General features: G+C 31.7%; 1 long non-coding RNA gene across 1 annotated transcript; it reads left to right on the top strand.

Moving 5' to 3' along the window:
- On the top strand, positions 1 to 24,496 carry LOC145693994 (uncharacterized). Its single transcript, XR_014132881.1, has 4 exons — positions 1 to 121; positions 10,865 to 10,943; positions 18,082 to 18,225; positions 24,229 to 24,496. It is a non-coding gene; the product is annotated as an uncharacterized LOC145693994 (long non-coding RNA).
- The last annotated feature ends 251 nt before the right edge of the window (positions 24,497 to 24,747 follow it).

The following is a 24,747-nucleotide window of genomic DNA, read 5'->3' on the forward strand; positions in this document are numbered from 1 at the left end:
TGTTCAAGCATGGTCTTTATACGCTTATTAAAGTTTGAATTTTAAAAAGTTGTGAATTGAGTAATTCTAACATTGACTCAAGCCATCAATTGGGTAAAATTGCAGTTATCTTTCTCAGCTGGTAATGTAATTTTTATATTTTACACATATATAAAATCGAAATTATCAATTAGATTTCAAAATGGTAAATTTTGTCTAACATAATGAAATATTATGGGTGCTCTTCATAAATGTTTTCTGAGGTTTTAATTATTGCGAATTAAATAAGTTATAGTTCGAAATATGTAAACCTCAATTCCTAAGTTTCTCTTACCTGATTAAAATCAGTAGCAGAATAGTATATTGATTCAGGTGTGTTTTAATAGTATTAGGAAATTTTAACTCAATCACTTTAATGTTAAATTATTCGCTATTTAGAATTTAGTTTTGGTATTTTATAGCGTTTGAATATTAGATGCATAATATGATGTCCGTTAATTGCAATATTACATTTGCATTTCTTGTGTTCCTAATTCGTTTCTAATAAACATTCCATACCCGTACACAGAATATCTTATTTTTTGTGCTGGACATCATATCTTTCGATTTTATCACCTATAACTTAAAGTTTAAAGATGGGTAGGTTTATTTGTTATTTAAAACATAATATTTAAGATTACATTTATAACATTTAATTTAGGTTGTTATAAACTACTTTAGCTGTGCTTTAATCGACAACTACATGTAAATATCTTAATTCAAGCGATATGGTAAAATGTATGTATGTTCCTAATTATATTGGTTATATTTGTCAACATTACAGTTTAACGTTTGCCCGGACACAAAGGGAAGCAATATATGACACCAAATTCTCTTAAACAGTGATTAACTTTTTTTACTAGGAATCGAACGTTGTCCTTTAAATATACAAATAAAACGTGTAACATAAATCACATTATAACCATTCTAGGTGTTATAAAATCAAGTTAATGCTATGTATTTGTTTTTGAATTGAGTAAGGTATAACATTTTTCTAACGGTCTATTTATATTGTTCCCTTTTGCAGAAATCTGTTTTAGTCAATACACAAAGAGTCTACAATGATTTATCTTATACGTTCCTCCAATCTGCCACTGTGTTCTTTTAATAGATTCTATTTGTTCAGTTAATTATTCTCACAATCCAACTCTTTATTAGGTTTTTCAAATATTTGTTTTTCAAATATTAATTCCAATACAGACTAAGAATATTCCGAACAATTATTACAAATTCATAGGGTACTCTAAGCATTATATTCGACATTAATAACAACTACGTACTAGAGAATTCATTGCTCTTTAAATATGAGTTATTTACTTGTAACTTCAAATAAACGATTGTTTGCTCAATGCGATCAAGAACGAAGTCTTTATAGAATTATCTGGAGAACTTCAAATTTCCTCTTCCCGATCTACTCATCCATTATCGAAAATATATTTTTGTATACATATTCCTGAACTTAAAGAACATAAGCTCTAAGCGACAGCATAAAACTGTATTACCAAATTGAAGTCAATATCACAATTCTTATTATCAGCGTATAGTTTCTTGCTTTCTATATATTTCTCTCTCGCCCTCTCTCTCTCATATATATATATATATATATATATATATATATATATATATATATCCCTTTTAAAAAATAGATATATATTTGGTATTTCATTATTAGGAAATATATATATGTAATTGATAGAAATCATAAGATTGTACTTGTTATTAACACTGAAGAGATTAGTCCTACTTCAACGTATACATTATTAAAGATGACATGCACATTTGTTTTCTAATTATTCAATGCATATAGCTGGACAGATAAAACTTGCTTTAACTCACATTCATTTCGGGTGAATCTGATAGACTAAATTTTGTAAGTGATGTAGGTCCGATTGTTTAACGTTAACGTACAACACAAGTTATAGATTCAACATATGTCAAAGTTAACATACAACATAATCAACATATGTTAAAACATGCGCAATAAGCGTTAAATATATACAGTGGCAAACAGCAGTTGTAAAGTGTAATGTGTGAATTTCTATTTACATCCATTTGTACACATTCACAGTATCTCTTTGAAAATTTAATTTTGATTTTCCGTATTTTGCTTTAAATAAGATGTTTAATCCACTAATTTCTGTAAAGCAAATCAAAGAAAATTGAAATGGTCAAAAATAATTGAGAAACATGGCAATTAATTTCAGTATTATCTAATAGAAGCATAGGGTGGTAAACTACACCATATTATATCAGTGATCGGAAAACGGTTGTTCTCGAGGTGTACAGGTAGCTAACGAGGATATTTTCGAAACATTAACGCTCCGTTTCGCTAACCTTGATTTCTCAACTGAGCATAGGCTAACGACTAGTAGCGCTGACGTCAACTGTTTGTTTCTAACGCGGAACTGCCATTGTCAATCTCATCTCACCCTTAATTGTTTACGAGTGGTTTTATGCACGTTCTTTTTCGGGGTGTATGTTAGACATTTGTTAACTTGGATAATTTCATTTCATTACATTTGTGAAAGTGAATGCAAAAATAAGTTTATACGTAACAACCATATTAGGTTATATACTGTACTAAATTTTATTAATTAAGGTTTATACTATAATTGCAATTTTTTACAATTCAGGTAATCGCTGTTGTTAAATATTAATAATCATAGAGTATAATATTACGACGTTGCAGGAAATAATTTTTAAAATTTATGCAAGTCACATAAAATAATACTGCACAAAGAATAACCACTTTTTAAATATTTAACTAAATTTTACATTTAGATTAGTCTCTTAAAATTTATACTTTCTTCACAGTTTCAAAGTTTGCTTTGAAACAGTATCAGGCGAGGCAAGCAAAAGCTAGAATGCATCCTGAGAAATATTAGATTATAACATCACTTAGATATCTTTCATTGACAATTAAGGTACAAAAGTGAATTGTTCTCATCTACACTATACGTTTATGCCCAATGTAATAAAGAAGACGATAATGATGAGAAAATTTAAAGAGTAGAAGCAGGAAAGTTTCGGAAAACTGATACCTCTGACACAACTCAGGTACGCAATAAGTAGAGGCGTACTTATTAGTTAGTGAGTTGGTCCTTAAATAACTACAGACATGATTTCAAATATTCTTTTAGCCACCCTGCCTTTTTCCTTATTTTTAATCTTTTTTTTGGAGTCGCTACCCGGTTGTAAAATTTTCAATACAAAACTAGGAATAGATTAATAATAAAAGTTAATTGAAGAGAAGTTATATTTAATAAACATGGAAATATATTGCTTCTATATAATAAGAAAGAAAAATGTTTAAGAAAATACACCGCCAGTTTTTACTTCTACTTAAAACATCAAAGTGTATTCTGTTTGAGTTCTAATACTTGCTTAACTAAACAGAGAAAATACTGCTTTTTCCCTTCATCTTTAGTATGAAGTTTGCAATATGCTCCGATCAGCGCAGCCTTCTTTTAAGCTACGTCATTGAGAATTTTAAATGATTTCCTTGCTTTTCTTGTACGATTCATTCTTTCCAGGCTATTATCTGTTTGCAAAAATTCTGATGGTAGATCCAGAGTTTTGAAAAACCTCATGGTGTTACTGAATACAAAATCTTGCAAGTCATTTGTAACAATGACATCAGATTCAATTTGGACATGTTTCATTAGCTCGTCATTGTCTTCATTTTTAAAAGCATTCAACATTTTCCTTTTTGTTTTCTGCCGAACATTGTAATAAAAAAAAGCGGAAATAGGTGTTCTGATAAGTACCAAATTTCGGGAGAAACTTTTTCATTACACGATTTGAAAGTTCCTCATTGACACCTTCATATTTCTTTAAATTCCTTAAAAGTTGCATGTCACATCTGGGAGCAGTATAACAAGATAGTTATTGAAACCAGCTTCTAACGTAAAGTTTCTCAATATATAATCATCAGTTACGAAATTCCTATTTCGTCTTCTATTGAAACTTTGAACTGATATCTAAATAAATATATCTTCTGCGAGTAAATTCTCTCCGCCACCCATCGGTCTTGGTGCAGTGTGCTCCAATACTTAACTAAGTACTTGCTGATGTTCCGAAGCGCATACATTTCACTTGGTTTCTAAACTTCCAGGATTCCAATTTTTGGTTAACAGTACAAGTTATCCCTTTCCCTCTTCTCGATTGAAGTTCGGAACAGCTAATACTGCTCAATGCGTCTCCTGAAACAATAATTGCTAATCTATCAACCATTTCATTAAATGAAATATCTTCTAAAATTTTTCCGTCCTAATGAACAGAAAGTCATCAACTACCTGAATAGTCACTCTTTAAGTCTTGGGCTCTCTTTTTCTGCTTTAGATTCTAAGACGTCAAATAGAAGATTTGTTCACATTACACCAGAAATGTCGCATCCCGCACTTTTTAATGTACTAGTAAAAACAGCAGCTGCATTCGTGTCACTTAGCTTTGCTGCATCAAGACTTGCAGCTACATTACTGCCCACAATATTCTTTCTACCTCTTTTCTTTGGAGATAGGTTAAAAGATTAAACAACTTATTCATTTATCGAACTACTTTCACTTTCAGTTGAACTGTTTTGTTCACATGTATCTGGAAGAATTGATGTTCGTTTCAAAAGTAATCTTTTATTTTTTTCTTTACGCTGTATCATTTTCGTAACATGCTTTTCTCTCTCTTGAATTTGTCTCGTTCATTAAAAATTCCATATCAAGATTTCACCTTTTACTGGGTCATCCTTTTTTTCTATGAGCGATCAGAAAATATTTAACTTCTATTTTCATCATATTGAGAGAATTAGCTTGGGCAATGTCAAGAAAATCTTGTAGAGCCATCTTCCAATCACCTTTCTTCTTCAAACGTTCAGAGCCCATGGCATTGTTTTCATTGTTCTTTTTAACATTTTTCCACTCGTTGAAAGAACTTTAAATTTTGTGAACCACATGTTGTTTTTTTAAAGTTCGTAGAAGGATTATCTTCTTCTCAAATCTGAATCGAACTTTCTATCTTTCAGTGACGTGGAGATTTGACCAAGAAAAATATTTTTAGATATTCTCGTTCTTACTGCTGCTTGCCGTTCTTAAATATCTCAAAATCCAAACACCGAACAGAATCAAATAATTCGAAACTCGCTTACTTAACAAAACAGTCAATGCACTCTTATCCCATAGCATACAATTCTCTTGGGCTGATACCTTACCTTGTGATAAACTTTAGTGCAAATATCTAGGTTAAAGTAACGATATAAAGCAAACTTTAACAAGATACTGTAAACCGGAAGAATATGTTTTTGCAAACAATTTAATATATTGTCTGTAGGAGTAACATTTTTACTTAAAAGACGCACGCACAAAACTGCACAAACATCCTTAAAAGTAGAGTAGCTAATAGGGAACTGAGCACTGAAGTCGGTCCTGTAGCACTGCGAAGCGGAGCAAGTTTGGACATGCAACACTTCTGTTTCAACATGAACGCCGTGGTAACTATCCAATAATTGCCAACATTAATAATCACAGGGTTGTAGGGCGGTGTGTTTATTGTCATTAACCTCTGTTAACAATATTGAAAATTTTCCATTGTTTAAAGCCGGAATGCCAACATTCAACTTTTAAAGGAAAATTTTTCTTCTGTCACAAGGAGCATACTGCTGCGTATACATTTCCATTGGTCTATGCCTGACTAACTCAGTATTCTTATATGGCTTTCATTTACGCAAACTTACAGAGCAAAAGTATACTAAAACACAGAATTTAATGCTATTTGAATTTTTGCAAACTGTAATGCATTAAAGAACTCAACGAACCCACATGTATTTTCCACCCATTTTACTTAAATTTTTGCGCCGCGGATTTATTTAAATAACACCATATTCGTTAATAGATTCTGTTTTGATGTTTACGCTATTCCTTTGCAAACCACCACTGCAGCCTTGCAACATGTGCGCAACACGTGTGACTGCTGATTGGTTGAGATGAATGTATAGGGTAAAATATTGTCCTGTTTTAATAATTTCATTGATAATCAAGGTAATGTTATGTTTACCAGTGTAATTAATTTTAATAGAAATTCCATGTAGAAAAACTCCTTTATGGTGAAATTTCAAAACATGGCTGCGACCCCTAAAACACTGAAGGTTTTATGGAAGCCTTTATCTAAAAAGTATATCAAAATAAGTGGGTTCCCCCAGTAAATTTTGAAATTTGTTTTAAGGAGCACCCTATTAGTTATAAACAAATATTTCACCTTGATATTGAACAAACTATAACACGCTTGTTTAAAGTGTACATATTCAAATTATGTTTGTTTTATAAATACCTTGCTTTAAAGCTGAACGTATTATTATTTTAATATAATTTTATACATGTTTTAATCATTTATATTTTCTTATATATTTTAAAACGTTAAGGAAATATGTTTAATACGTTTACTGATAATTTATCATGCTTTGTTATAAATAATGCGTCATATTATCTAAATTTATTGTTTTTATTTACCGTATATATACGAATATTCTTAAATGGAAACTGTGATGTGAATAATGCCTCAAATAATGTATATGCTTATAATACTGTACCGCGTAAACTGTACCGATCACCTATTTTTAAATATTTCTACTTTTTATTAAATATAACATATACTGATTACTATTTTGCTAATCATGGTAAGGGAATGTTCGTATTAATTCCAAGTGGCTGAAACATACATTTTCTTCTAAAAAAAAAACGTGTTGAATCTAATAATAAAAGACTTTTCAAGAATTGCTTTTTGTCAATTACTTTCTGTTAATAATAGAACTAAAGCTTTTCTTTCTATTCGGCTTACTCCAATGAAGACAACATTTACTCTTAAGGATGAGTTAGTACAAAACTTTATAGGTGGCCTGTTTTATTCTTTTTTCATATTATTATTATTGTTATTATTATTATTATTAAGCATTTCGCAAGTCTTGGAATTAATGAGTTTTTTATTGTTGTTTCTTACTAAGGCGGTCTCTAATTCTTGGAGCGCGCTGAGTTCCTTCCTATATAAAACCATGCAAAATTTGCCCATGATTATTTCAGGAATTATTGTACGTAAAATGTAATTTTCGATAAGTATTTCAATGGATAATGCCAAGAAACTTACTGGTCACTTTGTAGATGTCCCTTTTCCTATTGCAGTTGATTTTGGTCGATGAAATTTGGCAATCATTCAATGATACTTTTCGCTGCTAGCCCTAGCGAACAAATTTTTCTTCTTTATTTTGTCACGTTCATTGTAACTCAAGAAACGTGTAAAACTACTCGTATATTTATATACTACTTAACATTTTTGTTCCATGTTTTATGTGGTAGAATTTACCAACGCTGGCTATAGCAATAGGCATTGCCTACAGAAATGCGGCGGCTAAAACAACCGACAAGATATGTCTTTCTGTTATAAAAGATCAGAATTGAATATGGTTTTGTATTTATTTACTGTGTGTTATGTGGAGGCATGAGTAATAAATACTAGCAATTCGTTTAGGAGACATTCTGTTGCATTCTGTGCTGTTCTCAATCCACCGAAGATTGACTCATACTCTTGACTTGAGTTTTTTTCTTTTTATAGTTATTTATTATTCTAATCAATTCTGTTGGTTGTTTCTATGGTACCCGGAAGAGTTGTGTTACAACAGTGTTGTTTTTATCATTCTCCGGATTCGGGAGGAAAGAAAGCAACTATGTGGCATCAAATTTTTGCATATTGTTTACTTAAATACTAACTCATATTTCGCAATATGAGCGATACAGAATGTTCGAAGGTAAGAAGACGTAAAATATGTTACTTTTCTTCCGAAAATAAAATGGTCCCTTCAAGGATACATTGTCGAAACGTACTGGAAAAATCGACTACAACCTGAAATGCAAAGTAAGCGAAATTAAATACTGCTTCTTGAAAGCATTGAATTGTTGGAATTTAAATATCTGTGTGACTTACTTCACTTTCAAAGGATAGGAAACAAAACCTTACTTACTCAAACTAGTCTGGGGTTGCAGCCGCACTTTTGCCATCTCTCTGCCAAAAATTAGATTCCACCAAGAGAACAGTTAAAACCTACAGTGGCGGAAATAAAGGAAGATTTGATCTCCGTTCCTAGTAGCGATCATGTTACTACTAACTGAAAAAATTAAAAACAGTGCAGGTTGGTTAAAACCGTTGTGCTACCAAACATTCAAATGCAATAGCAACTTCTGTTAATCATAGAAAGAACACCACTAGAAAATTATCACAAGTTTTCAGTAATTGACTAAAAAATATATGGATATATATTGCATAAGATATACGTAAGTGTTTCGAAGAGATGACATAGCTAATGCTAAATCTACGAGATGACAATTGAACAAGAGCGACACGATACGCACACACAAACTCTCTCTCTCTCTCTCTCTCTCACACACACACACACACACACACACATATATATATATATATATATATATATATATACATATATAGACCTATATATATATATATATATATATATATATATATATATATATATATATATATATATATATATATATATTAGTTCAGGCATTTTGTGCCGAAAATACCTTAAAGTTGGAAAGAATTCCATGAAGATGAATTTTTTTTTTAGTAATTTCCTTTCTTAATGTACTTTGTCATATCAAAAGTTCCCTACTGTCTGACGCGTCCCTTCTCTCAAAATGGCGGAGAAACATGGCGGCCATGAAATTTCAGTTCAACTACTTTTAATGACAACTACTTTCTTCTTTATGACATTTTGGATACGTATCAAGTATATATGCAGTACGAATAGATTGAAATTAAATTTATAGGATACTTATCTTGTAAACCTTCATAAGTTTTGTTTTGCCATAGAAGCATGTCACTTATTCTAAAGATTAAAGAGATATAGGGTCAAAGGTCAAATTTCGATTTTTCATTATGGGATTGCAATGGTAATTTCTGAAAGAACCTGAAAAAACGGAAATCGAAGTGATAACAAAGAAAAAGCTGTATAGTATGATTCTATGTCGCAAGGCGATCAAATATGCGTCAATCAAGGGTAAAGATCAGAGATCACGGTCAGGTCAAGGTCACATTTCATCCTGAGAACCCATTTGAATACATTGAAAACAACGCAATGTCCGTACCTCATCATGTCAAATGGGTGCTGAACAAATAACCTTAATTAGGTGCTGAAAAAGCTTTCTCCCAGTTTTAACCTTCTTATGCCTTCATTTCACAATTCAATTTCAAGTACTCCTTCAAAGTTTCATTATACATAGTAGTATTCTACGAAACAAACTTTACTATGACGGAAATTCTTGTAGGTGATATCTTTTAAATTTTGCCGCCTCTTACCGTGACTCCTATCCGTACCTTTAAGCAACAAACCCTTCCGGTATTTAGACCTGAAGTTAAGCGCCAATCATATGGTGGCAGTTGAAACTTTGTCTTTGGAGTTCATAGCTTTACCCGCAGAGGACTGTACATCTCTTTTCATATTTTGTTGAAAATAACCCCTGATGTGCAAAGTTACCCCGTCTTTTCGTATTCTCCAATATTATTTTCCCTTTTACCTTTTATTTTCTTAAATATTCAGTAAAAAAGTTTCGTTGAACCATTTTAAGTTTAAACGTTATGTTTGTTATCAGCAGAAGCACATTACGTACTTAAATTTTAGAAACTTCCTCACGAACATAGTTCTGAAAACATTTCTCTGTAAAAAAAAAACTTAGTCTGAAAGAAGCATCTCGAAATATGGCTGACCTTTAATACAATAAGCAATGGTTGAAAAGCCAGGAAACCACAATGTGTATCGTAGAAATATGTCATTCACCACATTTAGCGTATGGAACCATATTTGAAAGCATGCTCTCTATATAAATATGAAGAATGTTAGACAGTACCATCTTTCTTAAAAATAAAGCGTACCTTAGAGTTCATTTTAATAAAAATGTGTTTCAGGAAAATGCGCGAAACGGAATTTAGAATAAGTCCTCATTTCTTACATTTAGAATACACTGCTTTTCGTCCGTCTAATTAGACTGATGAGAAAACTGAAAATTATATTTATTTTGAACTCAAATTCGACGGGCTATCAGTCAGAAATTAAATTTTAGCACTGAGGCACGGCAGCATTCTGGTTAATCTAATTCATGAAACTTGGACAAACGAGCTATTAAAACTAAATACATAAAAATATATAACAGGAAAACATTAAAAAATAATTGTTTAATGGTGAGTAGATTAGTTTCAAAAATAATAAGTCCAAACTATGTAAGTATACATGGCATGCTTCAACATATTCTATACGAAAATATTATGAACATATTCTGTTCCTTGTACGTAATTAACGTCTTTAAGGGTGAATATGTAAAATCTATCTACCAACGTTATTAATTATTTCTAGAAAACAGTTATGGACAATCTCAATCAATTCTTCAACGTCATCACACCTAATTATATCAGCTGTCCCAAATGCTCAAGTGTATCTTTGTTCCTTTGAATCATCTAACTACTCCATGATTTACTTATTGTTCTATTATTTTATTTATTTATTAAATCTTGCCTATAGCTTTAAAATATATCATTCACTTAGTCGTTAACTTCCGAAATAACCAACGATCAAGATCCATCAACCCCTTCAAACAATAAGTATAAATTTATTTAGCTACTTGTTAACAAGAGTTCTTAATGTATTGTTGTGGGTATTGGTGTATTCCTAATTTTACAATTCTTCTTTAAAAAGAGCAGCATTTGATATTACCTTAATGTTAGACTTAAAAACGTAAACTATAATTGATGGTATTCTTTATCAACAAAATAATAAAAATAACAATTATGCACATGTCAGGTTTAATTATCGAAGATGGGAAAATCACTTGTGATGCTTTCCGTTCTCTTGGTTCTCAACTCACTCGACCTCTCTGAGGGTAAGTGTAATATATAAGTGCACTATATTTGCTAACAATACATCAATATTTAATTATAACTAATTGAGATAAATTGCAAATTATAATATTGATTAAAAATAGTATGATATATTTATATACGAGAGCTACGTTAAAATAATATGTCAGTCTTACTGAATTATATTGTGGTTTTTATTTTGTCAATATTTCATTATTAATACTTCTCTATTATACACGGATTCATAAACATTTCTTAGTTGACATGTTTCTATTTTAAGTTAATTTGGTTAGCTCATTTTAGTGACACGACTTAATTTTATCCATATTTCCTTAAGTACTTTCTATTATTAATATATTAGTAGACAGTTTTATTAATATATTACTAGACAGTGCACCATTTATCTTGATGTGATGTAGTGGCTTTTAAATTAATAGGGAAAAAATTGAAGTTTTGTCCTCCAAACATCTCCAAGGTATATTGTTCGACATAGTCTGCGATATCGCAAACATAACAGTGTTACCAACTTAACACCTAAACCGTAATACCGGTCTGTGAGACCTTAAAATATTTTTTTTTCGTGCGATAACCCATATTCATATAGGTTCTTCTGAATCTCAGTAGCTCCCCCCTGCAATTCTCTAAACATTAATCTTGTTATTTCGCAGTTTGAGCGGGCGATTCAATTTTGACAGTTTGATTTTCGACACATTTCTGGTCTCAGAAGCCGTATATTACAGTATACGTCACTTTCAAAGCGGTCTTTCATACCGCATATTACGTTGTACACCATATACGCTATTTTGACTAATTTTATTATAGTAATGTAAGTTTATTATTATTTTAGTTACATATGTTTTTCTGGAGATATTTGGAACAACCAAGTACAAGTAAAATGGTTTCAGTTAGAGAGAACAGATTTGTGCCTATATATCGTATCAGGTTGATGTTATATGACAGAGAACCTAGTGGCAATGGAAATGAAATAAGTGATCTTATGGATGACTCTGACCTGATCCGGATTATGTTCTTTCAGAAGAAGAAACACTGAAAAACTCAAGTTACGTGTGTGATTGTGTAGATGAAAATGAGAAAGATGATGAAATTTAATCTGAGATACCGGAGAAGACTGGACTACTTATTGATAATAGTAACATTTCTTAGTATGTTTGATCGATTGAGAAAGGATGAGAATGGTCCACTATACTTTGGTGCATTTGTACCTTTTCGTAATGGTTTTATAATTAACAAAAATTCTTAAAGCATATACTTACTTCTTTTTGTTGCATTTGTGTATCCTTTCGTCAATTACTTGCGAGTTATAATACTTCACGCATACTTGCTAGTTAAAAAAACGATATATACTGAAGAAGTTCATTCACAAAATAAGTTTAAACATTTTGTATAACTGTAGAAAAAATAACGTAAAGATATATGCTTTTTGTAGCTTAAATTATAAAACTATATGGTTCATAAATAAAAATCAATGTATCTTTCTCACAGACCGTGTATTACAGTTTTCGTTTCAGGTGTTATATTACGGTTACAGTGTTAACATAAAACTCTATTTCCCTAAAGGCACAATATCACATTATTACAGATTACAAAACTACACGTCACACGAAACAATTTACCATCACATTTGATAATCAGTGTTGCAGGATACGTACGCTTATGTATAACCAGCTTCCAACTTTTCGTCTCTTCTATATGAATTATACCAACGCACATTGAAAGTGTTCTAGTGTGTAATGTTAGAATAATGATATCACATATTTTGAATGAACGTAGAGAAAAGTTGCATCGAAATGAAAAATTAGCATTTATTTAGAAGTCTTTATATCGAAAAAGTAATTAAACTAGTATAGATTTTTTCAAGAAAACTAACCGCCCACAGTATAAGCCTCCACAGGAAAATAAGATATATTGCATATTCCACGTTATAACTTTCACTTCAATATATTGAAATGTTATAAGGTTCAACCGTGGTTCCTATCAAGTAATGCAACTTGGAAAGACAAAAATAAATTTAAGTATTTTAAATATTCTGCCGGATGTTGTTACAACTCTTACTTTTAATATATCTTAAAACTAATCTCAAATTTCTCATTACTGGCAAGACTGCTTCTGGAGGAGTTTGAATACAAAATTCTACAGACAACGTCAAAGGACTAAACATATTTCTATAGATAAATGAACGAAAAATTTCACGGTTTAACCCCACAGACAAGATTCTCTACAAATGTTTCTTGACTTGATAAGCGCTTACTCTAACATCAATTTTATTATGGAAATAGAAAACGACGGAAACAGTTTTCAACATCCTTCATAGATGAAGACGGGATGACAGCCTTGGACATAACCTACACAGTAAACCAGACTGTACGGACCTCTAAATTAACAGAAATTGCATCCGCCAAAAGTCTCAATGCATAGTAGTAATGGGCAATTTTCTGGACACGGGCTTTGAAATCTGAAATGAAGAAAGCATACAGGCAGATGCCAAGCACATGAAGACCATTTTTCAATAAAACGGCTACAAAAATACGGGCATATGAAGGAGTCTAAAACGCCACAGCCAATCCAGGAAAAAAAGAAGTAGCAAGAGGAAGACCACTCTCCAAAAATGATGACTCAGACCAACGCTAATTGGAGATTACCACTGGAAATCAAATTCTGCCCCCTTTCTGCTAGCATATATGTAATGAAAACTGCTGTTTTTGGTCACGTTCTTAGTTCTCGAAACGTCACATAGAATTGAACTGGCTGATTGCCTGAAAAGTAAAACAATGATCGAGAGAGATTTTCTGAGAAAAATGAATATCAGCTTTTATATGTAAAAATTATTTATCCATTTAACGATTGCAACTGATTACAGATAACACAAGATCCTCTTTAATCTTCTCTGTACTATTTATTGGTTAACATTATGCACTGGGCGTCATCCGATTATTTACACAAAGTCAATAATCTAAACTGAGCTCAAATCCAGTCAGTTCATTTCTCTTAATAGAGGAAAGTGGCTTCCTGCAGCCGACTAAATGTCCCAAAGATGTATTTGATTTGTACTCTTAAGTTTCTACTAAAACGGTAGTACTACAATACAAATCCACTAGAACTTCAATTTCTCTTTATATATATATATATATATATATATATATATATATATATATATATATATATATATATATATATATATATATATATATATTCGGGTGGTCCAAATTTATATGGGGAAAAATAAATTTAGGAATTTCTTTGAACTCACCTTCTAAAATGGCTCCATAACGAACCAAATTAAGCGAGGAGAAAAATTAGATCCATTGAATAGTTTAAAATGTTCCCCAAACGACCTAAAATTTTGAATGCCTTTACAATACATAATATATGAGGAAAAGCTGGAATAAAGTAATTTAGAAACGGCTAAAGGGAATGAAAAGATATCTTGGATAATGGAAAGAGGAAGAGACCACCCTAATCTTGTATACGTTATCATGGCGGCTGTCTTGAAGTAAGCCATCTTGAATTCAGGTCAAAATTTTTAAACAGGAAGTGGGTCATGTGACATATCTTTTTCAGGTGGCGTTCACCAGATGCACAAATGTGGTATTATTTTCAAGTTACCTATATTTATGTAAAACTTATTATTACGTGTGAGAAACAAAGTGCTTCATGTAATGTTATTTTATTGCAGTTATGGAACACTGATGTGTTTAATATAAACTGTAGCAAACTGCTTGTTTTGCTTTGAACTACAAATAAGTTTTTTTTTCATCAAGACGATTCATAGACAATTATGAGGAGAAAGAAAGATTATAACTTGGAAGAAATTGAAATATCCCTTATCTATGCACTATCTTTTTGGTAAGTTATGAATCTTATCTGCTACATAGTTCACTTTGTCGCATATAGGAAAAGATTGCCTGTGGGCCTCTATTAACTGCAAAAGAAGCTGTTTGTGCTCCTCATTTTTCGTAAGAACGTTGCTGTAATCTTCTATTAGTTACACTCCGCTTTCTGCACATCGTTTGTTACGTGGATGAATTAAACTATTGTCTTTCCTTGAAAATATTGTTATTTGGCCATGCAGTCGGAGCTGTAAGAACATAGCTGTAATCTTCTATTAGTTACACTCCGCTTTATGCACATCGTTTGTTAAGTGGATGAATTAAACTATTGTCTCTCCTTGAAGATATTGTTATTTGGCCATGGAGTCGGATCACACTCAAGAAACCCTTTGGGTATTTTAAATCACTCGAGGAAAATTTGTTTGTTGTAACAAAATCAATGATTTCTCTTTTCACAAGAATTTTTATGGTATCATCTCATGCGTCAAGCCTCTTTGCTGCTTCACGGTTTTCCCTTACAGTAGTAATTCTTTCAACCATTTCTTGCTTTTCCATTATGGTAACTCCATCATCAAGAAACCCCAATGCTACGTGTTCCTCCGTGAAGTACCAGAGTCGACGTGAAAATTTAGAAAGAGCCACTTCAGATAATTCAGCATCTATTTGTCTTTAACTGTACAAATATTTCAAAAATGTTAGATCCTGTAATGGTGAATGGGATGTTTGATCACATTTAAGCCAACTCTGAACATATAGTCGGATCAGAAACTGCATATTACTATTTTCTATTTGCTTCCTTAAAAGAAGTTGTTGGCGAAAGATAAATATTTTAAATAATAGCTTGCTTTTCCCATCCATTTTACATGGTGAATTTCACCAGGCAAACGAAAGAAAACTAATCAAGGAGATATGCCACCCAAAAATATGATGGTCAGTTCTAAAAATTCCCTGTAATCTTCTCTGCCTTATCCTGCTTCTACAAGTTTGATAGCAAAATTCAAGGAAGGTATAGAAGGTTATTTTGGGGCTATTGCACTAGCAGAATGCAAGCACCGTTGATAAGATCCATATTACAAGGAGTAGTGTCACAATAAACTGCCTGCACGAACTTTACCAAGTTCCATTCTTCAAGCGAATGTACAATAATAGAGTCAATATGTTCTTCTCTTGATGACGACAAAATGAGAACACAAATTAGCCTCTCATGACCATCTCCTGTAAAAATTATTGATAACCTGACGGCAGTCTCTCTGTCAGTCAATTTCAGCAGTAGTTTACCGTTTCCACGACTAACGCACTTGATGCACTCTGAAATTGTTTCTTGTAATTCTGTGTAACTTTGCTACAGGTTTTCTTTCAGCATCGGTGAATGGAAGACCCATTTGTTGCTAGTTCCTCTACATTTTGGCCTAATGCCTATGCCGTTGCTGTTAGAATATATATTGCTGCTCTATGAGTGATGTTTTATCGATTAAGAGCAACACCAGTCTTTGAGTAATAAAATTAGTTTTTCCCCCTTTTACATCTCTTGGATAGTCTGGGCACACACATTCGTATTTACATTTTCTCTAACATTCTCAACTGGGTTTTCCTCTTCATTACTTGAACTGCTCCATGTCTTTTGGCGTATAAAGTTCTAACAAATCATTTTCAGAAGTGCATTTTCTCTCGCGTTCATCTTTCGTTTGAAGCCATGCATATCCCTTTCATTCTTTTCACGCCAAACTCATATCTTTACTTTTAGTCTTGTAAGAATTATTAATCTCAAAAGGAGAAATCATTTCACAGGTAATATTTCTTACATGACTAAAGCTATCTTTAAAATAGTGCCAGACTTGTGCTTCTGGTAAAACGATACCTCAAAAAGATGTCACATGACACTCTTTCTATTTAAAAATTTTGACCTGAATTCAATATGGCGGATTTCAAGATGGGCGCAAATGCAGTACTATACAAAATTAGATATGTTTCTTCCTCTATTTCTATTATACAGGGTATCTTTGCATTACCTTTAGCCGTTTCTAAATTACATGAGTTTTTTGCAGATATTTCCATATATTATGTACTGTAATTGGATTCAAAATTTTAGGTCACTTTGGGCACCATTTAATATTATTCAATGAATCTAATTTTTCTTTTGGCTTAATTTAGTCCCATATGGAACCATTTTAGGGGGTGAGACGAGCACGATTTGAAAAGTGATATTTATGGACCATCCTAATATATATGATATATATATATATGTATATATATATATATATATAAATATATATATATATATATATATATATATATATATATATATATATATATATATATATATATATATATATATAGCAAAATCTATAAAAGATGTCATACTGTCTTCCTACGTTCGTTATATTAGAACAAACATTCTTTCATTTTTATTATTATTAGAATTAGGGATTATGTTTCTGCATTCTCGGCATTCTATCTGTGTTAGGATGTCATGTATGAAAGATGAGATTCCTTGAAAGATCGCAGTATTGAGGACATTGTGAAAGAAGAATCGGATTTTATTTATTATACACTAGTATTAAATTATTTTTCTTATATATATATATATATATATATATATATATATAATTTCTGATAATTCAGGTAAGAATCTCATAACGATGTCAGATATCATACGTTAACAAGACATTAATGAAAGCGTTGACATAAATACTTATATATAAATAAACGTTAGCGGAGAAAATCTCCTTCGGTCTAAGTAATAGTTCCTCTCTATCAAATCACTCAGGTATTGGAATAGTACAACTTATCTGATGAGCAATTCACGTAATAATTTATATTGTGTTGGATGATGCGGATAAACTACGTATTTTCGTTTCTCCCTTCATTGCTCTTTTAAGTGCCTATTATAGTTACAAGTATTTCAAAGGAATATCGTTATAAAGAAAAAAAAATTTCATGTATTAAAAGTACTTACATCCATCTATTTTATTTTCTGAATTTAGAGGCCAACAATTGTTCTAAGTGGTAAAGGGAAAAATGATTAGAATAATTAATAAAATCCTGGAATAAAAATTTGCAAGTAGTATTAAAAACTTAGAAAAACACCACACATGCGGTTTTATACACGTAATCTACTGAAAGTAATTGGGTTTCATATTGATTGTAAATCTTCTGGAACGGATTAAATATTTTGAAAGTTTATTGATATTGGGAACAAACAATATAAATATACTTTGGCCTACTCCGATTGCAAAAGATATACCCGTATTATTGTTAGGCATTAACATATGAAGCTTGATTTACTAATTTTGTTTTACTTTATGCATTGCAGGAGTAATGTGCAATCGTTATTACTGTCAAACTTTCCCAAATCTACCATGCGTATACTTCTTTAGCCTATATAAGTGCAGTGAATATCTAAGTTTTGCACTTATGACACAACCACCTCCGCCAATTACTGCACCTCCTGCTCCAGGTAAGTATATTTATTAAATGCATAATTTAATAGAAATGACTTAAAATCTATTGTAACTAATATTTTATTCATGATTCTATTTCTAATTCTAATTTTTATTTTATTTTATGATTCTATTTGTATTTTTTGTATATTAATGATTATTAGATTTACTTATAACTATAAATATACAAAAATAAAATATCAATTGATTGTTTCATATAGACTTATTAATCCTTATGTGGTAATGCGTAACTCAAGAGTGAGGACATTGGTTCCCCAATAAAAAACTAATGACTGACACATACTGAATAAAAAAAACTCGAAGTGAAATATCTCTAAGTGTATATTACTGATGTAAATACCAAAACATTCATACATCAATCATTTTAAGTAAGAAAGTGAATTTGGGGGTCATGAAAATACTACAGCAATAAATAGTAGCATACGAAAATATACGTATAACTAGAATTATACTCGAAAAATGGGAACAATAATATGAAAGCAAAACGAATATGAAGCATATCAGTACAGTTATCTACTCCATTCTTACAAGTTGTGATAGTAAGTTCACATTAGACAATATTGCGGAGAAAATGTTTGTATTTCTTCCGCAGTAATAGGTAATGTTTTTCCCGTGAATAGGCAAGATATAACAGCATTATGTGATGAATTTTAGGCGGATGATTTATTTTTCCAATATACACACTTAGTACCTTGCATGAGATAGGATTATGTTAAATAGGAGTGTCAGATAAAGAGTTTTGTCTTCTCACCATATTTTAATTACTATTACGCAGTGATGTCTGCCAGAAGAACAAAACAGACTTCGTATATTGGAACTTACATTATTCGCGGGTTTCCAATTCACTTCGCAGCAAGACTGCATCGGATAAATGAAGCAGATGCGAGGACACGAGATTGCATGACTTTTTAAGTTTGTTTCCTTAAATGCTTATATACCCCGGTACACAGCACAAATATACAACATAATTAAACTTGTATTAGTTAACACTAGAAGGACCAAAACTTTTACCTCCCTAGAAGTACCGAGCCGTCATTTTGACGGCTATTTAATTCCAAGAGATGTATATCATTTTTCTTTATATTTCTCTTATTTTAGCTTTAATTTAATATGTTTAATCGACTAGCTTATGTTTATGTAAGTTTTTCTTGTGACATAATACAGGGTGATCCACTAAACCCCGTCAATATATTAAATATAATATAAATATCGGAAATTCACCCACAGGACAGTGACATGAAAAATTAAAATAAAGGAATAATACTTACATTCCTACGTATGAAATCCTTTTTATACTAGTCACGTGATCAATCTACCTGCCCTGTAGACATTGGCTGGGCTACTTTTCTTTAGCACAGATTCTGTGTATAATGCACCAAAATAATTAGTTTTATATCGAACTTTTTGTTACATGGAAGTGAATTTACACTTTCAATACATTTTTATTTCAACTTGTATGCACTGAACTCAAGACAGCAACACTTTTCTTGCACTTACACTTGTGTACAGTGAGTAGATTTCCTGATTAATCTTCATATACGTTTGTAGTGAACATCTCCTTTTCTTCCTGATTCAAGCACATTTTGGGAAGTTCTCCTGTTTGGACGCAGACTACTAATCAAGGTCATCTGTTTCTTTTTCAAAGATTCGACTCATTTTTAACCTGTAAGAAAAGTTATCGCAAGTTCTCTGTTGAGAAAAGGATCCATCGTTTCCAGAAAAATATACTCGCCTAACTCTAAGTCCCGACGTCGTTCTTAGTAGTTTCCCAGGTATGGAAAGACTTTTAGTTCATACCGTGACTTTGCAACAGCAAGCAACCAAATTTGAATCCAAATTTTTCAGGCTTGTTAGGCATACATTACATGAAATTTCATCTCATCTTAGTAGAGAATAACTGTTCATCAACACAAACATTGTCATGGGTTTTATAGTGCCTGATACAATTCTCAATGAATCAGTTCTACACAAATGATGCCAAAGCAAACTTGTTTGTTTTTAGCCTTGAAGAGCTAGGACATTTTTCAGCAAATCGAAGATACTTCATTATTTGAAGAAATACCTTTCATTCCATAATATTTCTGTAAAACACTGGTCCATAGCTTACGTTCTACAATTCGTTTATGGGTATATCAGAAGATACACGAAATATCAATATTGCAAGAAATGAAACGGGTTCTGTAATTGACTGTAGCCAAAGAGAATCTTAACGCTCTCTGAGCTTCAACAACGGTGCATTTCAGAATGTTTCTCAACATTGTTTCGTCTATGAACAAGCGGAAAGCATTACCAAAATCACCATATTCAATATGATGTAACGCATAATATAGCAAACAGGTTTCTCGTGAAGGATGTTGTGTGAGGCAGTATGCCTCGCATTACTCTCTTTGCCCACTTTACTCCAACCTGTCCCGTGAGCTGCTATAAAAATATTTGATCGATTACTTCTGGAAACTTCGGTATCTGTTTCCTTTCTCTTATCCGAAGAAGTAGCTTCAGATACTGCATTCTCGCCACTACTGCTGTCTTCATCGAAGCAGTCTCCCTGTTTTTCCAAGTGAAATTGATTTTCACTAAAATCTTAGAAAGTACGTAACATTTTATCAGGTCTCATGTTGCTTTTGTGCTTTTGTAATTATTCATATGTACCTTCAAGAAAACATTTATTTCTACAGTGAACAATGTTACCAACGAGATACGAATATAATTGAAGAAAAAAATATATTCAAAGAAGAGGCATATATCGTTTTCCTTACAGCAATGGAAAGCAAAAATAAAACGTTTCAAATAGCAAACTCGTTGGAAAAAACAATGTAAAATATTTCAAAATTTATTATTTCCAACAGAGATACTACCACATAGCGTACAACCTATAAAACAGCCCACATCAACAGCAAAATATAAATTTTTAAATGAGGCAGTCAAATTGACAGTCTGGTCCTTCTAGGGGTATACAACAAAAATATGTATTTATTTAAAACAGACACACAATGTTTATATGCTATATCAAACCTCTCTTTAAAATAATAAAAGTCCTAAAGTATGATTGCGTCAGTCAAAGAAATATATGAGATATAGAAAATTGTTTTACGTGATGCCGTCAAAATGACGGCTTGGTCCTTCTAGTGTTAAGTTGTTGGTATTTTTACAGACTGTCCTGATCTCAAGTTTTTTCCTAAAAAAACCTATTGAATCATTGTAATAACACTTTATGAATAAGACCGGATAAGCAAAAGTCAGAGAGTAAGTTGAGGCGTGTGATAACTAGAAATTAATATCTTAGTTTTACAATGAATATATCTAAACAAAGCAAACTAAATTATAAATCATTTTCTTCTGAGATAAGCCACTGGTAAAAAAAAGTCACATTTTGAAACTTTCGTGTATAATGCTAATAAATCTTGGTACTGCTCTAATAACTCTAGAATTTCATGGAATGTCTGGTTATTACTGAGTTCGTTTGTAGGGAAGGTCCTTAAGTTCCGAAGTAAGTGAATTGAGTAGCTATGATAAAAAAAATAAAAACGTGTAGCAAATTACGAGTTTTTTATTCACAATAGTAGCTAGCAAACTCCTTAACACCAAATAATCCCTGTTCTGTTTGTATCGAGTTGAATGCGTTGCATATATGACAAATCTAGACATGGCTCTCGGCAAACGGCCAGGCAGGTCGGAAAGATATTCTTTCTCGATTTAAAATGTGTATGAACTTCTAGATGCATCTGGGGTAATTATAGCCTAATTATTTCAGCATAATGCCTAATAACAAGACTCATAGAGAAGAAGTCACTAGCTAGCTGAATAGCAAGACCATAAACAGTGTCAATTAGTTTAAGTAGATGTGAAGAAGAAGATGAATATACAAGGAAAATTGTAATACTATTTTGGAATAAATAGACTACTGTACTTACAAAGGACAACTATACAATTAAGATCGTCACTGTTTATTAAGAACTCAAATCATATTCAAACTCTCAGACAGAAAAGTACTGCCTTAACGTAAAATGTCTGGTAGAAGGCGATCTAAAAGTATGACTGTGTCAAGGAATGGGAGACAATTATGAAACATACTCAAGTGAAGGTCAACAAGATACTTCCTTGAAGCATAATTCTAAGTATTGTTTTCACTTACATGGAACGCCTGTCGTCCGACCAGCGAAAGATGAAGTTATCGAGTAATACCGCAGACGAATGTATGTTATGAACCTTGACATATGTCTACAAAAACACTAGTCGTATATCTATTTTGATTTATAGATTTCGGCAAAGGCTCATCGTAAAGTTAACGCGGAAAAGTTTAGCGGAATACACCAGAAAGATTTATTAACGCAGATAAATCCAATATTACATGAAGAGGCGCTCTCTGTGTATCAAAGGTATACTGCCTTCAAATGAATTTCAATTTCACAACAGACTTTTTTCTGGGAAATAATTGTTTCCTTAATTGAGGGTGAACGTGTAAAGCTGTAACCATTCCAACCCCTATTCATCCTCAAGACACGTGGAACTTTATGATGTGGCAACTTCTCTGCGAAATGATCCAGCATTGGGTGAAAGAGCGTCTGGAGTGAAATTTTGAATCAAGCTTTTTTTTAAACAAAATGTTAGTATGTATTTCACTCTTACTGATCCACAAGTGAGAAAGTTAAGAGATACACTTAAAAAGTTAATCTATTGGGAGAGAACTGGTTTCAGACTTTTGAGTGAGTAAAGGCTCCTTATATAACTTGTCAATAAAGATAGGTTTTCAAAATGAAGATTCATAATCATAGCCTCCGTGGCCGTATCTTGAGACTGATAAAAGAAAAGTGCTCATTCAGTGTTACTTTAAGATACGTGTAGACTCAAACCTGTCAGAAGGACACATTCAAGAAATGTTTATAGTTGTCCTATTGTTGAAACATAACATGTGATACTAGAATCATTCTTTATTATAATACATCCCATAAATTAGAAACCGAAAAAAGGATATTACTTCCTGATAATTGAGGAAAGACAGAAGATATCAATAGCAACTGCATATATAGAACTAAACATAATAACGCATGATGTTAGGAAGTTATTCTTCAGTGTTTAAATCACACATTTTTCCTTATGAAAACGGCAATATAACAATACGCATATAGATTCGAAATGTAAAACGAGTTATGAACACACAAGAATAATTAGAGAATCCGATCATTTTCCATTTTGCAATACGACATAAAGATTCTTTTCATTTCAGTGTACATCTATTTAAAAATACTCAGCATTCTTTCATTTTTTAATCAGATCTGCGAACACTTCCATAGTAGAGACCATTGGTTTTGAAAGATGGACTTTCCTTTCTTTCTAAATTCGAAATCCATGCCGAAGGTTTGATTCTATAACATATTAAAACATTTTTTTATATTTTTAACTGTATGTTAGTTAAGGGTGTTAATACACTTAATAAGTCACTCCTCTTGCAATAATTGATTTAACTAGGTTAAAGGATTTTTTTCTATATGTGATCATGAGGGAACGTTAGCCGAATGTTTAATGTGTGTTTAGTATATCATTTGAATATAGTCAAGTTGCTTGAAATTCTACTCGTAATAAATCATTTTTGGTTTCCGACACCCATTAATGTTTTTCGGTGCAATTCTGTAGTTAATAGAAATTGCCTATTTATGTTGTTTCTTTCATTAATATGAAATAAACCATATTAGTGGTGCAAATTCAGGAAATGTTAGAGAATAATGAGTGAAAAATATAACGTATTTTTTCAAAATATTCTATTTCAAACAAAACAAACATAAGCCACAATAAAAACTATGTATGAAAAAGTACTATGAGTCAATTTTTACCATGTAATATTTTGAAATTATTTGACGTGGAATGAGTAATGCTGAATGTTTTATTCAAAACTTGAAGATACATTTTTGTATGTCAATTTAAATTACAATATGCTTTTAGACATATGGTGCAATATTGCGTTCAATGTAAAATATGTTAATTATATTTTTATCTATTTTCAGCAACGGAACCAGCATCTCTATTAGATAGCTTATACTAGTACAAGTAATATGAGAATCAAGGTCACGGAAAATGATTATTTGTAGAAGGGATCAGTTGTGAAGAGAATGATCATCCTTACTTACACATTCATAAACTGTGTTCCTGCGAGACTTTATAATCACTTTCTGATTTTACACCCAGTTATCTGCAAAGACTATAATGTTTAGAAAATGTACTGTTGTAAAACATACAGAAACAATAAAATGAAAATAACAACAAAAATATTTTCCCTTCTAATAAACGATTAATAAGATATTATGAATTTTGGTTACTTAATATCCTAGTGTTCCTGATAGATTACGTTCACAATCAGGATATAATTGTTGTATTCTCTCATAATTACACGAAACGTGTTCTCTGGCTTGTTTTTTTTCATTACAACTACAAAAAAATACAAATTTCCTTATCAGTTACAAGAAGAATAAAGATCTTGATGGTGCATAATGAATTACATATGAGTCCAATGCCTGATAAGAAGA

This window comes from Thermobia domestica, chromosome 9, assembly GCF_964235325.1.
Source record: "Thermobia domestica chromosome 9, izTheDome1.hap1.1, whole genome shotgun sequence".
Lineage (NCBI taxonomy): Eukaryota > Metazoa > Arthropoda > Insecta > Zygentoma > Lepismatidae > Thermobia > Thermobia domestica.